Source organism: Lathyrus oleraceus, chromosome 1 (genome assembly GCF_024323335.1).
Source record: "Lathyrus oleraceus cultivar Zhongwan6 chromosome 1, CAAS_Psat_ZW6_1.0, whole genome shotgun sequence".
Taxonomy (NCBI): Eukaryota; Viridiplantae; Streptophyta; class Magnoliopsida; order Fabales; family Fabaceae; genus Lathyrus; species Lathyrus oleraceus.
Window position 1 is genome coordinate 333,781,827 of NC_066579.1, and position 17,941 is coordinate 333,799,767.

Genomic DNA, 17,941 nt, shown 5'->3' on the forward strand with positions numbered 1-17,941 from the left:
GAACTTATGAAGAAGTTTTACTTGTCAGAGTGTAAACCAGCCAAGACTCCAATGCATCCAACATGCATTATGGAGAAAGATGAAAGCAAATAGGTAAAACAAAAGGTATATAGAGGTATGATTAGATCTCTCTTATGCTCAACTGCTTCTAGACTTGATATTTTATTCAGCATATGTCTTTGTGTTAGATTCCAATCAGACCATAGAGAATCCCACTTAACAATTGTTAAAAGGATCCTTAGATATCTGAAAGGTACTACTAACCTTGGGTTGTTTTGTCAAAAATCCAAAGATTACAAGTTAGTAGGTTATTATGATGCTGACTATGCTGGAGATAGACTAGAAAGGAAGAACACAAGTGGAAGCCGTCAATTTCTAGGAGAAAATCTTATTTCTTGGTCTAATAAGAGGTAGTTAACAATAGCATTATCAATAGTAGAGGCTAAACACATTGCAACATCTGGTTGTAGCACTCAGATTCTCTAGATGAAAAGTCAGCTAGAAGATTATCAACTATATGAGAGTAACATTCATATTCTTTTATGATAATACTTTTGCTATTTACTTATCAAATAAACCTATTTTGCACTCCAGATATAAACACATTGAAATCAAACATCATTTATAAGAGATTATGTTCAGAAGGGTGTTATTAACTTAAATTTAATACATACATACCATCAATGGGTTGATATCTTCACAAAACCCCTTGCTGAAGATCAATTTGTTTTTATTTTGAAAAAAATTGAAAATGGAATTTTGTCCAGACTAAAGCAAAATATTTTCAATATGTGTAGACTCTAGAGAGTCAAAATATGACTCAGAGATATATTGGCTCTAAACCAGTTAGCCCTCTGAAGTTAGAAGACTCTTTAGGTCAGAAGGTCCAAAGTCAGAACCCTTATGGGATTTTCTGTCTTCTAGACTCTGAGCTCTTGATATTAAAGGTGCTAATCAAGCATTTTTGCATGGCTCTACAGACAAATTTCCTACGTTAAAGTCATTTGAATGTTTGATGTGACCCATTGGGATAATATTTCTTGGTTAAAAATAAATTCTCCTCATTCACCTCCTCTTGTCAGATTGCGTGTGTTTTTCTGACATTTACTTTCTTTTTCAAAATAGTTTTATCATATGTCTATTCAAATGTCTTGTCATTAGTCTTTTTCAATACTCTGTAATAATGTCTTATGACAAGCATGCCTTGCTGTCTGTCTTGTTCTAAATGCTATTAATGCAGTCTTCATTGGTAACTGTTGAGTCTATTTAGTTTAAGTCTCTACATACTCCCTCCTAATCGTCTTAACTCATTTCCCTCTATATTTAAACTCCTTCTTATAATTTTTAATTTTTTTTATCACATTGTACATTTTGTTAAAATCTCCTTCTAATAATTTTATTTTCCTTACATCTTTATAAAATCTTAAAATGTCTTCAGTCTGTGGAGTTGCATGTCCTATTTCAATCCTTTATGAAAATTTTGTCGACTTCAATGAATTCAAGAATTATGATCTTGATCTTCTAAGTGATGTTTGTTCCCAGAAATGGGAGAGTCACTTAAACATGCCCAGCAGACCCATCTATCCTATTCTCGTAAGAGAATTTTGGACATATGTGCCCCTCTTGCAGCTTACACAAGATGCTTTCATGCATTCAGTCTAATATTTTTGGAATTCCCATCACTTTAACTCCTACTCTGGTTGCTAAGGCAATCCTATGCAAGTAGATTGGGGTCCATATGGACATGTACCCAAGAACGAGTCTCTTCCTTGAACACATTCCATACAAGATCCTTGCCACCAACAATAATCTTGCAAGTGTCTCCTCTTTTCTTCCCAAGGCAAAAATTTGGCATCAACTGTTAGTGTCAAACATTCAGCCACATGAAGATGCTCTAGAAGCACTCTCCTATGATGACAAGCATCTTATCTTATTCATCTTTTCTAGGATCAAGGTTAACCTTCCCCTCACTATCTTCAACTTTTTGAAGAAAAAGATTATTGCCTCTCATGAAGAAATATCTTTTCTCATTCCTTTTGGAATAGTTCTTTTTGAACTTTTACATCAAGAAGGAATTATTGAGAAAGTGCAGGATGTAACACCCCGAATAAAATAAGAGAATTATTTAAATTAAGTTAATAATATAATTATTAATTTAATTAAATAAATTGAATTATTGGATTATTATTATTACTATTATTTGGAATAATAATTATTGGAAAATATATAAGTTGGAATAAGGAAAAAAGGGTTTCATTGTTGGTAAAGAGTTTTCACGTGAAACAGAGAAGCGGCTGAAAAGTGGAAAGTGGAGAAAGGGCAAAGAGGAAGAGCTAGAGAGCAAAGGTTGAAGAACGGAAAAACTTGAAGCTTAGAGATTTGCCGGATTATCTCAGGTAAGGGGGGTTTATCGTCGTTTACTGGGTATTATAGATTAACATGTCATGGGTAGTGATAAACCGTTGAAATGACCCTAATTGGGATGTTGAATGCTGAAATATTGTGATGAATAAGTTGTATTAAAGCTGTAATTGAGTCCGTAATTGTGTGAGTCGTGTTCCCCCGAACGTATAGCTTTTTACGGAAATTGAATCGGAGGTCCGGAAGTCCTCCAACGGCGGAAACTGTGGAGAACTCTGCATTCTGCCTTGTGTTAGCGCAGGAACTGCTGTTTTGTCTGTGTTAACCGGTTAACCCAGGGCGTTAACCGGTTAACACTGTTATATTTTGTGAAAATGTGTTGTTTTGCCTGCGTTAACCGGTTAACTCAGGGCGTTAACCGGTTAACACTGTTGCGTTTTGCCAGAAAATGTGTTTTGTCCTGCGTTAACCGGTTAACCCAGGGCGTTAACCGGTTAACACTGTTGGAAAAGTGAAAAATTGATATTTTAATGTTGTGAACATAATTGGTGATTTGCCTAGGTTGGTATGTGACATAGTAGGGATTGAGTTATGTTATGAAGTAATATTGTAGTCAATTTTGATGAGTAAAATTTGTTGGGTTTGTGTTATAAAGTGTCGATGCAAGTATGACTGAGTTGTTAAGTTGTTCCGTGTACGGAAAGTTGTTAAAAATACTGAGTTGTAGGCTTGATGAGCCAAAGTTGATTATAAGTTGATTATGTTGAAAACCTTGTTGTGTTGCTATTATTATTATGTTGTCGGAATTGTAAAGTCGTGTATGCCATGTACATTCATATGCATTAAGTCGGAGCTTTGCTCACACCACGTTGGCCTGGATTGGCAAATTTTAAGTTGAAAGTTGAAGGCTTACGCCTTGATGGAGCTTTGCTCACACCACGTTGGCCTGGATTGGCAAATTTTAAGTTGAAAGTTGAAGGCTTATGCCTTGATGCCCAATAAAATGGCAATGATTTTAAGTTGGGAGTTTTACTCCGATTGGTACCACATGCATGACGAGTCGAGTCTCATTTGAGTTGCATTTTATGTTGTTATTGAGTTGCATTTTACGTTGTTATTGAGTATGATATTTGAGTTGATGTGCCGTTACTGAATGCACGATATGATTAGGGTGATTAACGTGTAAATTTACTTAGCATTACATGATGATTTATAATGCTTATTATATCGATTGAGGAACTCACCCTTACAACTATTTTCAGGTAACGAGCAGTGAGTGAGTAGAAGCTAGTGCTTGGAGTCTAGTGTGGTCTCCTTAGTGGGTCATGCTCTGATAGATGTAACATCGGGACGGGATGTTTTAACTTGTTGAATAATTTTATGTGTAATGTATTACATATGTTGAATGATCTCTATCCGCTGCGTATTTTGCAAGAAGTGTTTATGTTGAATTAAATAATGAGCATGACTGATTTTATGGTGAAATGTGTGAAGTGTTGTGTGACACCCTTAACTGCAATAATTACTCTGATTTATATATTTGTTGTTGTAAATTAAATATTTGGGGTATTTTAGAAGGGTGTTACATTAGTGGTATCAGAGCAGGTCGGTCTGTCCGGCCAGTTGTCGTGTTGTTACTGTCTAACAATTGTGTATTGTTACTAATCTAACTTTTAAGTTGTGTTGTGGTGATAAGTTGAAATGGCTGGAAGGAATGACGCTGCAATGGCTGCCGCAATGCAAGCGATGGCACAAGCTGTGCAGAACTTGCCAAATGCTGGTGGTGATGCTGGATCACGTAGCTTGGCGACTTTTCAAAGAGAGAATCCGCCGGTGTTTAAAGGGAAGCATGATCCAGATGCAGCCTTAGGATGGTTGAAAGAGATCGAGAGAATCTTCCGTGTTATGGATTGCACTCCAGCTCAGAAGGTTCGGTATGGTACTCACATGCTAGCAGTCGAAGCTGATGACTGGTGGCTAGAGACTCACGAGAGGTTGACCGTGGCAGGTGAAGTCATTACTTGGGATGTATTCCGTAGGGAATTCATGAGGAAGTATTATCCGGAAGATGTCCGTGGTAAGAAAGAAATTGAGTTCCTTGAGCTGAAGCAAGGAAACATGTCTGTCACTGATTATGCTGCGAAATTTGTGGAGCTGTCCAAATTTTATCCTCATTACACTGGTGCTGGTGCTGAATTTTCAAAGTGCATCAAGTTTGAAAATGGACTGCGCTCTGAAATTAAGAAGGCTGTTGGGTATCAGAAGATACGCATTTTTACTGAATTGGTTGATAGCTGCAGGATATTTGAAGAAGACAATAATGCTCATTACAAGATTGTCAGTGACCGCAGGGGCAAGCAACATCAAAATCGTGGCAAGCCGTATGATGCCCCAGTGGGAAAAGGGAAACAAGGAGCTGCTCCGGCTCAGAGGACTAGTAGGGGAGGTGCTCCTACTGGTATAGTTTGCTTCAAATGTGGTCAGGCTGGCCATAAGAGTAATGTATGCACTGCTGAAGTAAAGAGATGTTTTCGTTGTGGTAAGACTGGTCATGCAATAGCTGATTGCAAGCACAAGGAAGTGATTTGTTTTAATTGTGGCGAAGAAGGGCATATTGGAAGTCAGTGTCAGAAGCCGAAGAAATCTCAGACTGGGAAGGTGTTCGCATTGACTGGAACTCAAACCTCCAGTGAGGACAGACTTATCCGAGGTACGTGTTATATTAATGGCTTTCCTCTTGTAGCTATTATTGACACAGGTGCGACTCATTCCTTTATATCTTTGGATTGTGCTGTGAAACTTAAGTTAGAGATATCTGAGATGTTTGGTAGTATGGTAATTGATACTCTTGCGAAGGGTTCAGTGACTACTACTTCGGTTTGTTTAAATTGTCCTTTGAGTATTTTTGGTAGAGACTTTGGGATGGACCTAGTGTGTCTTCCACTAGTGCAGATTGATGTTATTCTGGGTATGAACTGGTTGGTGTTTAACCGAGTTTCTATCAACTGTTTTGATAAGACGGTGGTCTTTCCTGAGATTGAGGAGGGAAAGAGTTTGTTTCTATCAGCAAGGCAAGTGAATGAAGAAGTAGCTGATGGGGCAGAGTTGTTTATGCTGTTGGCGACTTTGGAGGCTAAAGATAAACTGGTGATTGGCGATCTAGCCGTGGTGTGTGATTTTCCTGATGTGTTTCCGGAAGAGGTGAATGAATTACCGCCAGAGCGGGAAGTGGAGTTCTCGATTGATTTGGTACCTGGTACTAGGCCGATATCGATGGCTCCGTACCGTATGTCTGCTGTTGAGTTAACTGAATTGAAGAGTCAGTTGGAAGATCTGTTGGATAAGAAATTTATTCGTCCGAGTGTGTCACCGTGGGGTGCACCAGTGCTATTGGTTAAGAAGAAAGAAGGTACTATGAGGTTGTGTGTGGACTACAGGTAATTGAATAAAGTGACGATCAAGAATCGGTATCCTTTGCCGAGGATTGATGATTTGATGGATCAGTTGGTTGGTGCAAGTGTGTTCAGCAAAATAGATTTGAGATCTGGGTATCATCAGATCCGTGTGAAAACCGAGGATATTCAGAAGACTGCTTTCAGAACAAGGTATGGACATTATGAGTATTCTGTAATGCCTTTTGGTGTGACTAATGCGCCTGGAGTATTTATGGAGTATATGAATAGGATTTTCCATCCGTACCTAGACAAGTTTGTTGTGGTGTTTATTGATGATATTTTGGTGTATTCGAAATCTGAAGAAGAGCATGCTGAACATTTGAGAGTGGTTTTGGGAGTTCTACGAGAAAAGAAGTTATTTCCTAAATTGTCCAAGTGTGAATTTTGGTTAGGAGAGGTGAGTTTTCTGGGTCATGTGATTTCAAGAGGTGGCGTTGTTGTTGATCCTTCTAAGATAGAAGCGGTATCTAAGTGGGAAGCTCCGAAGTCTGTTGTTGAGATTCGAAGTTTCCTTGGTTTGGCTGGTTATTATAGGAAGTTCATTGAGGGATTTTCTGAGTTGGCGTTACCATTGACGATGTTGACTAGGAAGGGGCAAGCGTTTGTTTGGGACTCAAAATGTGAAGGAGGTTTCCAAGAGTTAAAGAGAAGGTTAACTACTGCTCCTATTCTGAGATTACCGAGTTCGTCGGAATCATTTGAAGTTTACTGTGATGCTTCATTGTTGGGTTTGGGTGGCGTGTTGATGCAGAATAAGCAGGTTATAGCTTATGCTTCAAGACAGCTGATAGTTCATGAGAGGAACTATCCGACGCACGATTTAGAGTTGGCGGCTGTGGTGTTTGTTCTGAAGTTATGGAGGCATTACTTGTACGGGTCAAGATTTGAGGTTTTCAGTGACCATAAAAGTTTAAAGTATTTGTTTGATCAGAAAGAGCTGAATATGAGACAGAGAAGATGGTTAGAGTTTCTGAAGGATTATGACTTTGGTTTGAATTACCATCCGGGTAAAGCAAACGTAGTGGCTGATGCATTGAGTCGGAAATCATTACATATGTCTATGCTAATGGTTAAGGAATTGGATTTAATTGAGCAGTTTAGAGACTTGAGTTTGGTGTGTGAGAGTACTCACAATAGTGTTAAATTGGGGATGTTGAAGTTAACAAGTGGTATTCTGGATGAGATCAGAGAGGGTCAGAAATCCGATGTGCTTTTGGTTGATAAGTTGACTCTAGTGAATCAAGGTCAAGGTGGCGAATTCAGAGTTGATGAGAATGATGTTTTGAAATTTGGTAATCGGGTGTGTATTCCGGATGTTATCGAACTTAAGAAGAGTATTCTTGAAGAAGGGCATCGTAGTGGCTTGAGTATTCATCCTGGAGCTACGAAGATGTATCATGATTTGAAAAAGTTATTTTGGTGGCCGGGAATGAAGAAAGAAATTGCGAGTTTTGTTTATTCCTGTTTGACTTGTCAGAAGTCAAAGATTGAGCATCAGAAGCCGTTTGGGCTAATGCAACCGTTGGCTATTCCAGAGTGGAAGTGGGATAGTATCAGTATGGATTTTGTTTCTGGTTTACCGAGGACAATTAAGAATTTTGAAGCTATTTGGGTGATTGTTGACAGATTGACAAAGTCGGCTCATTTCATTCCGATCAGAATGGACTATCCGTTAGAGAAATTAGCTGAGTTGTATATTGAGAAAATTGTAAGTTTGCATGGTATTCCGTCGAGTATTGTTTCGGACAGAGATCCTAGATTTACATCGAAATTCTGGGAAGGTTTGCAAAGGGCTTTGGGAACTAAGCTGAGATTGAGCTCTGCATATCACCCGCAGACGGATGGTCAGACTGAGAGGACGATTCAGTCATTGGAGGATCTTTTGAGAGCTTGCGTTTTGGAAAAGGGAGGTGCTTGGGATTGTTATTTACCTTTGATTGAGTTTACCTACAACAATAGTTTTCATTCGAGCATTGGTATGGCGCCGTTTGAAGCTTTGTATGGTAGGAGATGTCGGACACCGTTATGTTGGTATGAGTCCGGTGAGAGTGCTGTGGTTGGACCGGAGATTGTTCAACAGACTACAGAAAAGATTAAGATGATTCAGGAGAAGATGAGAATTGCTCAGAGTCGTCAGAAGAGTTATCATGATAGGAGGAGGAAATCACTTGAATTCCGAGAGGGAGATCACGTGTTTCTTCATGTTACTCCGATAACTGGGGTTGGTCGAGCTTTGAAGTCAAGGAAGTTGACACCTCGATTTATTGGTCCTTATCAGATTTTGAAGAGGATATGAGAGGTAGCCTATCGTATCGCTTTACCGCCGTCACTTGCGAATTTGCATGAGGTTTTTCATGTGTCTCAGTTGAGGAGGTACATTCATGATCCGTCGCATGTGATCCAAGTAGATGATGTACCGGTAAGAGATAACCTGACTGTTGAAATATCGCCTATGAGGATTGAGGATCGAGAGTTGATGCAGTTGCGGGGTAAAGAGATTGCCTTAGTGAAAGTAGCTTGGGGAGGACCAGCAGGTGGCAATGTGACTTGGGAACTGGAGAGTCAGATGAAAGAGTCTTATCCAGAGTTATTTGCTTGAGGTATGTTTTCGAGGACGAAAACTCTTTTAGTGGGGGAGAGTTGTAACACCCCGAATAAAATAAGAGAATTATTTAAATTAAGTTAATAATATAATTATTAATTTAATTAAATAAATTGAATTATTGGATTATTATTATTACTATTATTTGGAATAATAATTATTGGAAAATATATAAGTTAGAATAAGGAAAAAAGGGTTTCATTGTTGGTAAAGAGTTTTCACGTGAAACAGAGAAGCGGCTGAAAAGTGGAAAGTGGAGAAAGGGCAAAGAGGAAGAGCTAGAGAGCAAAGGTTGAAGAACGGAAAAACTTGAAGCTTAGAGATTTGCCGGATTATCTCAGGTAAGGGGGGTTTATCGTCGTTTACTGGGTATTATAGATTAACATGTCATGGGTAGTGATAAACCGTTGAAATGACCCTAATTGGGATGTTGAATGCTGAAATATTGTGATGAATAAGTTGTATTAAAGCTGTAATTGAGTCCGTAATTGTGTGAGTCGTGTTCCCCCGAACGTATAGCTTTTTACGGAAATTGAATCGGAGGTCCGGAAGTCCTCCAACGGCGGAAAATGCGGAGAACTCTGCATTCTGCCTTGTGTTAGCGCAGGAACTGCTGTTTTGTCTGCGTTAACCGGTTAACCCAGGGCGTTAACCGGTTAACACTGTTATATTTTGTGAAAATGTGCTATTTTTCCTACGTTAACCGGTTAACCCAGGGCATTAACCGGTTAACACTGTTGCGTTTTGCCAGAAAATGTGTTTTGTCCTGCGTTAACCGGTTAACCCAGGGCGTTAACCGGTTAACACTGTTGGAAAAGTGAAAAATTGATATTTTAATGTTGTGAACATAATTGGTGATTTGCCTAGGTTGGTATGTGACATAGTAGGGATTGAGTTATGTTATGAAGTAATATTGTAGTCAATTTTGATGAGTAAAATTTGTTGGGTTTGTGTTATAAAGTGTCGATGCAAGTATGACTGAGTTGTTAAGTTGTTCCGTGTACGGAAAGTTGTTAAAAATACTGAGTTGTAGGCTTGATGAGCCAAAGTTGATTATAAGTTGATTATGTTGAAAACCTTGTTGTGTTGCTATTATTATTATGTTGTCGGAATTGTAAAGTCGTGTATGCCATGTACATTCATATGCATTAAGTCGGAGCTTTGCTCACACCACGTTGGCCTGGATTGGCAAATTTTAAGTTGAAAGTTGAAGGCTTACGCCTTGATGGAGCTTTGCTCACACCACGTTGGCCTGGATTGGCAAATTTTAAGTTGAAAGTTGAAGGCTTATGCCTTGATGCCCAATAAAATGGCAATGATTTTAAGTTGGGAGTTTTACTCCGATTGGTACCACATGCATGACGAGTCGAGTCTCATTTGAGTTGCATTTTATGTTGTTATTGAGTTGCATTTTACGTTGTTATTGAGTATGATATTTGAGTTGATGTGCCGTTACTGAATGCACGATATGATTAGGGTGATTAACGTGTAAATTTACTTAGCATTACATGATGATTTATAATGCTTATTATATCGATTGAGGAACTCACCCTTACAACTATTTTCAGGTAACGAGCAGTGAGTGAGTAGAAGCTAGTGCTTGGAGTCTAGTGTGGTCTCCTTAGTGGGTCATGCTCTGATAGATGTAACATCGGGACGGGATGTTTTAACTTGTTGAATAATTTTATGTGTAATGTATTACATATGTTGAATGATCTCTATCCGCTGCGTATTTTGCAAGAAGTGTTTATGTTGAATTAAATAATGAGCATGACTGATTTTATGGTGAAATGTGTGAAGTGTTGTGTGACACCCTTAACTGCAATAATTACTCTGATTTATATATTTGTTGTTGTAAATTAAATATTTGGGGTATTTTAGAAGGGTGTTACACAGGAAGCCGGGTTAACTGATGTTCTAGAGACTCACTAGATGTCTGAAGCTCGAAGTAGATTAAGATAACTATAGTGTTGGACTCTCTCTCCTCTATTTTCTCCTTTACTTTTTGGATTTTATTCATGTTCTCTCGTCTTTTTCTTATTATCAATGAAAGTTTTTTTTTCTTTTTCTTGGTTTTTTACTTACTTCTTGTTATGCTATTTCGTTTTTATTAATCCTTTTGGTAGATGACAAAGGGGGAGAAAACTAATATGATTGTGATATATCTTGTAACCCTAATAAACCCCAAACAATGCTAAAATCATGCTGAACTTCAATATTTTTATAGTCTCAACTCAGGGGGAGCTTACAAACCTCACTTAGAAGAAACTATTTTTTTTTATAAGTATAAAACTCAGGGGGGGGGGATTACAAACCCACCTCTAATGTTTTATAAATATGGTTATCCAAGTAAAAAAATCATCAAAGTAGATGGATTTGTCATCATCAAAATGTGGGAGATTGTTGGAACAAGTTTGATTCTACAACTATCCTTAAGTTTTGATGATAACAACGTGTAGAGAACAATTTTATACTCTAACTATTTTGCTAAGTGTGCAGAAAATAGAAAACATACTCTAACTCTGAAGACGTCGAGACTATGAACCAAAGGAAATAATAAAAGTGTGTTTACAATGAAGTCAAACATCTGAGTTGAGTAGTCAACATTTCTGAGTAGAAACTATCCATATAGACTCTGATAAAGTTTATGACAATCAACATTTGAAAGTCTCCGGACTCTGAACTCCAAAGACTCTGAAGTCTCACCAAAGTTCTAAAGACAGATTCTGAACTCTACTCAACCTTCATCAACTTGTATATGAAGCCTCTAACTAGAAGGTTATATCCAAAGATCAACGAATGATTGATCTTATAAAAGTAAAAAAAGAAAATCTACTTTCTAAGTAAAGTACTACACTATGTACCAAATAAGTTTCTCATGTCTCATCATCCTCACCAACTCTCTACTATAAGCGTCACTCGAATGTTGCAATAGGAAGTGACCTTCATAAAACTGTTACATTGAGGATATTCCAACTTCACCCTCCAACAAATTTATTTCTTCCCATATAAAGAGGTCTTTGATGATTAAAAAAATGGTTCTACATTGCAACACATACACTTAAAGAGCATAAGTGAAAGATAAAAATAAAAGAAGTGTTTCTCACACTCATACACTTAGAATATCTTCTTCGAAGTAACTTGTAAACACAAATCTTATTTATCTTAACCTTTGATTAATTTCCTTGAGAGAATAAGTGTAGTCAGAATTCTCAAGAAGTCATTGATAGTTAGCCTTTGAGTTGTATTTCCTTGAGAGAATAGGGTATAGTCCAAATTTCTCAAGAAGTCTTAGACCGTGTGTCTTTGAGTTGGTTATAATCAGATTGATTATTGAGCTAAGTCCTTATTGAAAAGGTGAAATCACTATGGCGGGTGGACTGGACGTAGCTTTGTTAACAACAAACCAAGGTAAAAAATACTTGTGTTCTTATATTTATCTTTATCTTTGATGTTTGGGATATTTGGTTACAAACGTTTTTAAATCCATAAACCCAATTCAAACCCCCCTTCTTGTGTTTCTTACACCTTCACAGTTATGTGCAATGAAATCAACACCTATACTCCAATGCATGTGGTACCAAGTTTTGGATATCACAGTTATGTTACGAATTTATCCATCCACTGATAGGTCCTCTCTGAACCCGGTTCCTCTTTGAACCAAAACTCATCCCAGGTCCCCACTTCTGAACATGGAACCCGTCATTGGACCGAATTCCTAGACTCATCATTGGTCCTCACTTTTAATCCAAAAATACGTTACTGGACCAAAGTCCATACACCTATCTCTGATATACATGATGCATGAATGAGACAAATAATACAAAATGCAATACTCGTCTCAACCTCCACTCCTACACTCGTCTCAAGTTCCTCTTAGAACCTAAGACTCGACATCGGACCGAAGTCCAAGACTCGTCACTGATCCTCTTTCTAAACTAGTAACTCGTCATTGGACCAAAGCTTGTACATCTCCAATACAAGGCCACAACGAATGGTTCCTCTCTGAACCAAGCACCTCGATATAATTCAACATAATATGTAAGCATCATCAATATAAGTCCACCCTAGTAGTTTCTCTATAAACTACACACCTCAACATAAATATCGCCAATACAAGGCCATCAAGGTAGCTCTTCTTTGAACTACATATCTCAACATAATTCATCATGAATTTATAATGACAACTTAACAATATTTATAATTAAATAATTACTCAACAATATTCACCAGCAGGATAAAAATAACACTACACAATCCTAAGCATTCGACATGGTCAACTCATAACTCAATAGAGTTCACAATTAAGTCTTCCACTTTTTATTCAAGGATTACGAGTCACAAGGCGTACTTTAACCTTAACTCAACTACCCATCAACTCGATTTTGATCATGTCAGATAACTCAAAAACTCAACCCTCTTGACACACACAATACTCCAAACATATCATCGTAACTCAATAACTTACTCATAATTCTAAACATATCAAGTGACTCAGAACTCAACCCCTTTATTCAACCTGACTCTAAAAATATCTAATATCTCAAACTCAACTCTAAGAATGTCAAATACTGCAAACTCAACTCTAAACATTTTTGGCTCAACTCTAAAAATATCAAATACCTCAAACTCAAATCTATGAATTTCAATTACTCTAACCCGACTCTGAACATATTAAGTAACTCAAATTAAGGTTATTTATAAATATATTCAATTCCTTAAATTGCTAAAGGGTTTCCCAAAACTCTGTACTTAACTCTAAAATTGTCTCGCTTCACAATAACACCAAATATTATAGACTCATGATAAAATTATGAAACTCACTAGTTTAAAATTTACGTAAACCTTCTTTCAAACACAATTGATTGCATCTCGACCGGAGTTACGAAAACTCCAACTCTATTCATTTCAGTTCAGCAATATCACAATATTTCATGCATAAACTCTAAAATAAAATATCTAACTTCAAAATAGCACAAAAAATTATAAACTTATGAAGAAATTATGAAACTCTCAAGTTTAAAAGATCATTAATCCCTCTTTCTAACGCAAATGACCTCACCTCAAATGGACTTACGAAACTCAAGTTACACGTGAAACGAGATGACTCATGCATAACTAAAACTGACTACGCCTTTGGTATAACAAACTAAGATTTGCTATTATTGTAACACTCCTAGACCTAATTTCCCCACTTCAAAGAAATATTATCACGTTAACTTTCTAACACAACTGACGACACCTCAAACGGACTTACGAAACTCAAGTTACACATGAAACAAGAAGGTTAACCCTCTTCTATGTCTATTTGCGATTTTCTCCGTTTTTCACTTTATTGAATATATCTAAAACTTGTTTATTTGAGCTCCCACCTTTCCATTAACATACAGATAAACATAGCCATTAAAAATTAAACATTCTAACTCCCACCTTATCATAAGACAACATCAAAAATTACAATTTAACATTCGCCTTATCGCAAGACATCAACATAATATATTATAAGTTCAATACACACGGGTTAACCATGGATAATCAAAATCAACAAACATCACAAATTTATGAACTTGCCTCATCAAAAGGCATTAATGAATAATATCAACTACTCTCGCCTTATCAAAAGACATTAACATACATATCAATCAACTCTCGTCTTATCAAAAAGTATCAACACAATCAAATACAAATAGATAAATATTATCATAATAATTGTCTTAGAAAGTTTTGTCAAAACCTTCTTTGACGACAAACGTTATCATAGAAAAAAAAGTAGAAAAATAAAAATCCCTCAATAACAATAATTTCGTTAAGAAATCATAAATAATAGAAATCAAGAGTCACATATGACATCTGGTAGGGATGACAATTTGACTCATCCTCAATGGGCACACGCAAATTTACCCATAATGGATAGGGTAAAAACCCTCAAAAATGAGTATGAACATGAGCTCGGGTAATTATCCATAAAAATAAGTGGGTACAGGTGCGGGCATGGACACCTTGATACCCACCCCACCCATACTTGCACACTATATATTTATGTATTTATATTTATATTTATATTTATATATAAAAATATATGTCTATCAATGTTAAACCATTACATATTTAATATAAGTGTTCGTTTATTTTAACAATAAATTGTTTGAATTTTTTATAATGTTTTTAAAAACTTAAAATTATATAATATTTTATAATTGATCTATTTACTTTTAATAGGAGTGCGGGTCACAGATACGGTTATGAGTACTTACATATCTATAGGAGATGAGTACGAGTGATAACTTTGACATCAAAGCGGGTATGGGTTTGGGTACAAGGATTTTTTTAAATCACGGATATGAGGATATGTACTATAGTACCCTGTCTAAACTCTACCAATTGTCATCCCTAAATCTGAATCATAAATGTGTGGTGAAATGATAAAAATATTAATATTAAATACATAAAGTATAAATGTAATTATTTATTTACAAAAATACTCTAAAAAGAGAATTGAATTTTCTTTTAATTTATTAATTATATGGTTCTTTTCCAAAGCCCTTTCATTCTCTCCATACTCGTTAAGTAAAGTATAGTAGTATATATAAAAGAAATAGATCCTACCAACACGAACTTTGAAAACATTTGTTAGAAGATGTCTCTTTGACCGACAAAAGTAACAAGGTTGACATGAGATACGTGAAACCCTATATTTATGGTAAATACTCATCCTAGATTCGATAGCATCGGTGAAGATTTAGTAGGAGTGGATATAATCGACAACATTACTTCTCAAAATAATTATGTTTGACGCATGACTATAATCCATGTTACTTGCTCTGCATCATGTATAAGAGATTTTGGACTTGGTACATTTTACTTCAAACTTTAAAAAAGTGCCTCCGTGTATTTCTTAAACAATTTAAATAAAAACAAATTCTTTATAGAAGTTTAATTATTTTAATTTCTGATGCATTTGCTAGAAAATTTACGTTTTAAACTCTTAAAGAGTATTCATGAGGCACACGTAAGCATCCCCTTAAAAAATTGTCGAATATAAATTATTTTTCAAAACTTTTAAATAATTAATATATTTAGTTTTAAATAGAATTAAATAATTTTTTAGTTCATATAAATATTGTCATTTTCACTTTCAGTCTCTCAAAAAATTTTCTTTAAATAATGAACCTCATAATATTTTTCAATTACTTTTGGTCCTCTTGTCAATGTTCGTTAACAAAAACTGACGTGACGGATCACATGGAAGTGTTTTTGTGACTAGATATACACATGCCAGTGCCAGCATGACAAGATATCAATATGGCATACCAAATGGTTAAAGTCAACATTATTTATGAATCCAGACAACTTCGTAGCTAATTGGTAACTAAAATCACAACTAATCTGTAGCAAATACATTGCACAATCTATAACAAACTCACCTCACTGACAACAACAACATAATTGAGGTAACTAATGGAATTATTACTTATATCGTAGCAGCAATATAGATAGATACTTGAAGCACTCACAATCATCAATTCCCCATCACAAGAGTCATTAACTGATGATGCAACTGAATGAAGACCATTCCTTCAAAATTATGTAGGTCAATGGCCAACAGATCGGGCGTGAAGAATTAAACCAATGGAATTAACAGTGGCTTTCCAAGGAAATGCGCCTCAAGATTTCCAAGAACGAGGTCAGCCATGGCAGTTCGAGATCCACTATGGCCCTTCCAACATGAGGCAACAAGACAACATTATCTAGCCCAAATAACTCTTCGGGAACATGAGGCTCATTTTCAAAAACATCGAGTCCAGCTCCACCCAAACGACCTTCAAGCAATACAGAGACCAACTCTGGCTCATCAAAATGCTTACCTCGTCCAATATTAATTAGGAAACCCTTCAGACCAAGTGCATTAATGACCTCTCGATTGATGATGTGGTGGGTTTTCTCTATAAGAGGCCATACGACGATCAATATGTCGTTGTTGGATGCTAGCTCAAGTCCACTTAAATAGTACTAGTATTTTGACTCCTTCTTTTAAGTTCTAGAATAGTAGCTTATTGGACAATTAAAACCTTCAGCTCTCTTGGTTGATGTGCCAATCCTTCACAACCCAATAATACCAATGTTTTCCTCGGAGAACTGCAAGGATAACACCAGATAAAAAAAAAAATCAATTTCTTGTAGAAAAATGGAGGGGGATACTATAAGAGGATGCATATAACCAATTTTAATGAGCATTTTCCAATTTTAAATGTTTTTACCATTTTCTAAAAATTAGAAATTGTAAATATTGAAAAATATGAGGTTTGTCAAACTCTAGAACCTATACAATTACAAACTAGTTGAGTTTCTCTAGTATATAGTATATACAAATATGACATCTTTAAGTAAAAGCAAGTGTCATTTAGACAAAAGCATTTAGAAACCAAGTTTCGTATGTTTCGTTGATAGAAATAATATTGGAAACCAAGTTTTTATTTGCTACAAATTAGCTACGATTTTAGCGACTAATTAGCTACAATTTTTTTTTGGGTTTATGAATAATGTTTACTTTAGCTATATGATATACCAAGTCAGTATCTTGTCACACTGGAACTGCCATGTGTATGTCTAGTCACAAAAAACTTCTATATGGTGCGTCACACCAGCTTTTGTTAATGGACGTTGACAAAAGGGACTAAAACTGTGGACGAAAAATATTATCAGGACCATTATTTGAAGGAAACTTTTTGAGGGCTAAAAGTGAAACTGACAATATTTATAAGGACCAAAAACTTATTTAACCCTTTTAAATATAGACTAAATATATTAATAATTTAATGAATTTAACATTAAATTTTGTTTATATTTAAAATCAAATCAATAAACATTACATTTATTTATAAATTCCAGTTAAGTGCATTAAGTGTGACATGCATGTCGACGTCACTGATATAATGGATAAGGGTGGAAAAACGGGGCCGGTCCGTTGGACATGCCTATTTTGCCCGCACTTTAGTGCGAGAATGGCCAAGGGTTTAGGACATCATCCTCTAATGTGTTTGCCCTGCCCCTCCCCATTTTCTCCGCGGGATTTTGCGGGCGCGTGCTTTTACATAAAATTTTGCATTTTTAGACTTAAAAGTTGCAGTGTTCGTGGGGTTTCCCTGTCCCACCCTCACTTTTTTGCGGGTCAGATGTAGGTTTTAGGCCTGCATCCTCAACTATGTCTGCCCCGCTCCACATCGTTTTTTTAGGGCTTTTGCTGGAATGACCTAAACAGGGTGGACATTGCCCGTTTTTCACCCCTAACAATGGAGGTCAGAGATACGACTAAACAACTGTCAAATATCTCTTTGTAGGCTCGTCGTAAATTTCAAAACTTATCTTTCTCTAAAAGTTTTGGGTATCAAATGCTCTTTTTGATCTTAACGCTTTTACGAGCAAACTTAATGCGTATCTGTAAGACCTCAATTTTGTCCCTAAGATCCCTCATGGCATCATATCACATCATTGCATTGCCTTAAGGATCATTGGACACCTTGCT

The 17,941-nt window shown here is 36.3% G+C and overlaps 1 pseudogene; it reads right to left on the reverse strand.

Annotated features, from left to right (window-relative positions):
- Nucleotides 1-16,039: 16,039 nt before the first annotated feature.
- On the reverse strand, nucleotides 16,040-16,653 carry LOC127105388 (hydroxyphenylpyruvate reductase-like; annotated as a pseudogene).
- Nucleotides 16,654-17,941: the final 1,288 nt, after the last annotated feature.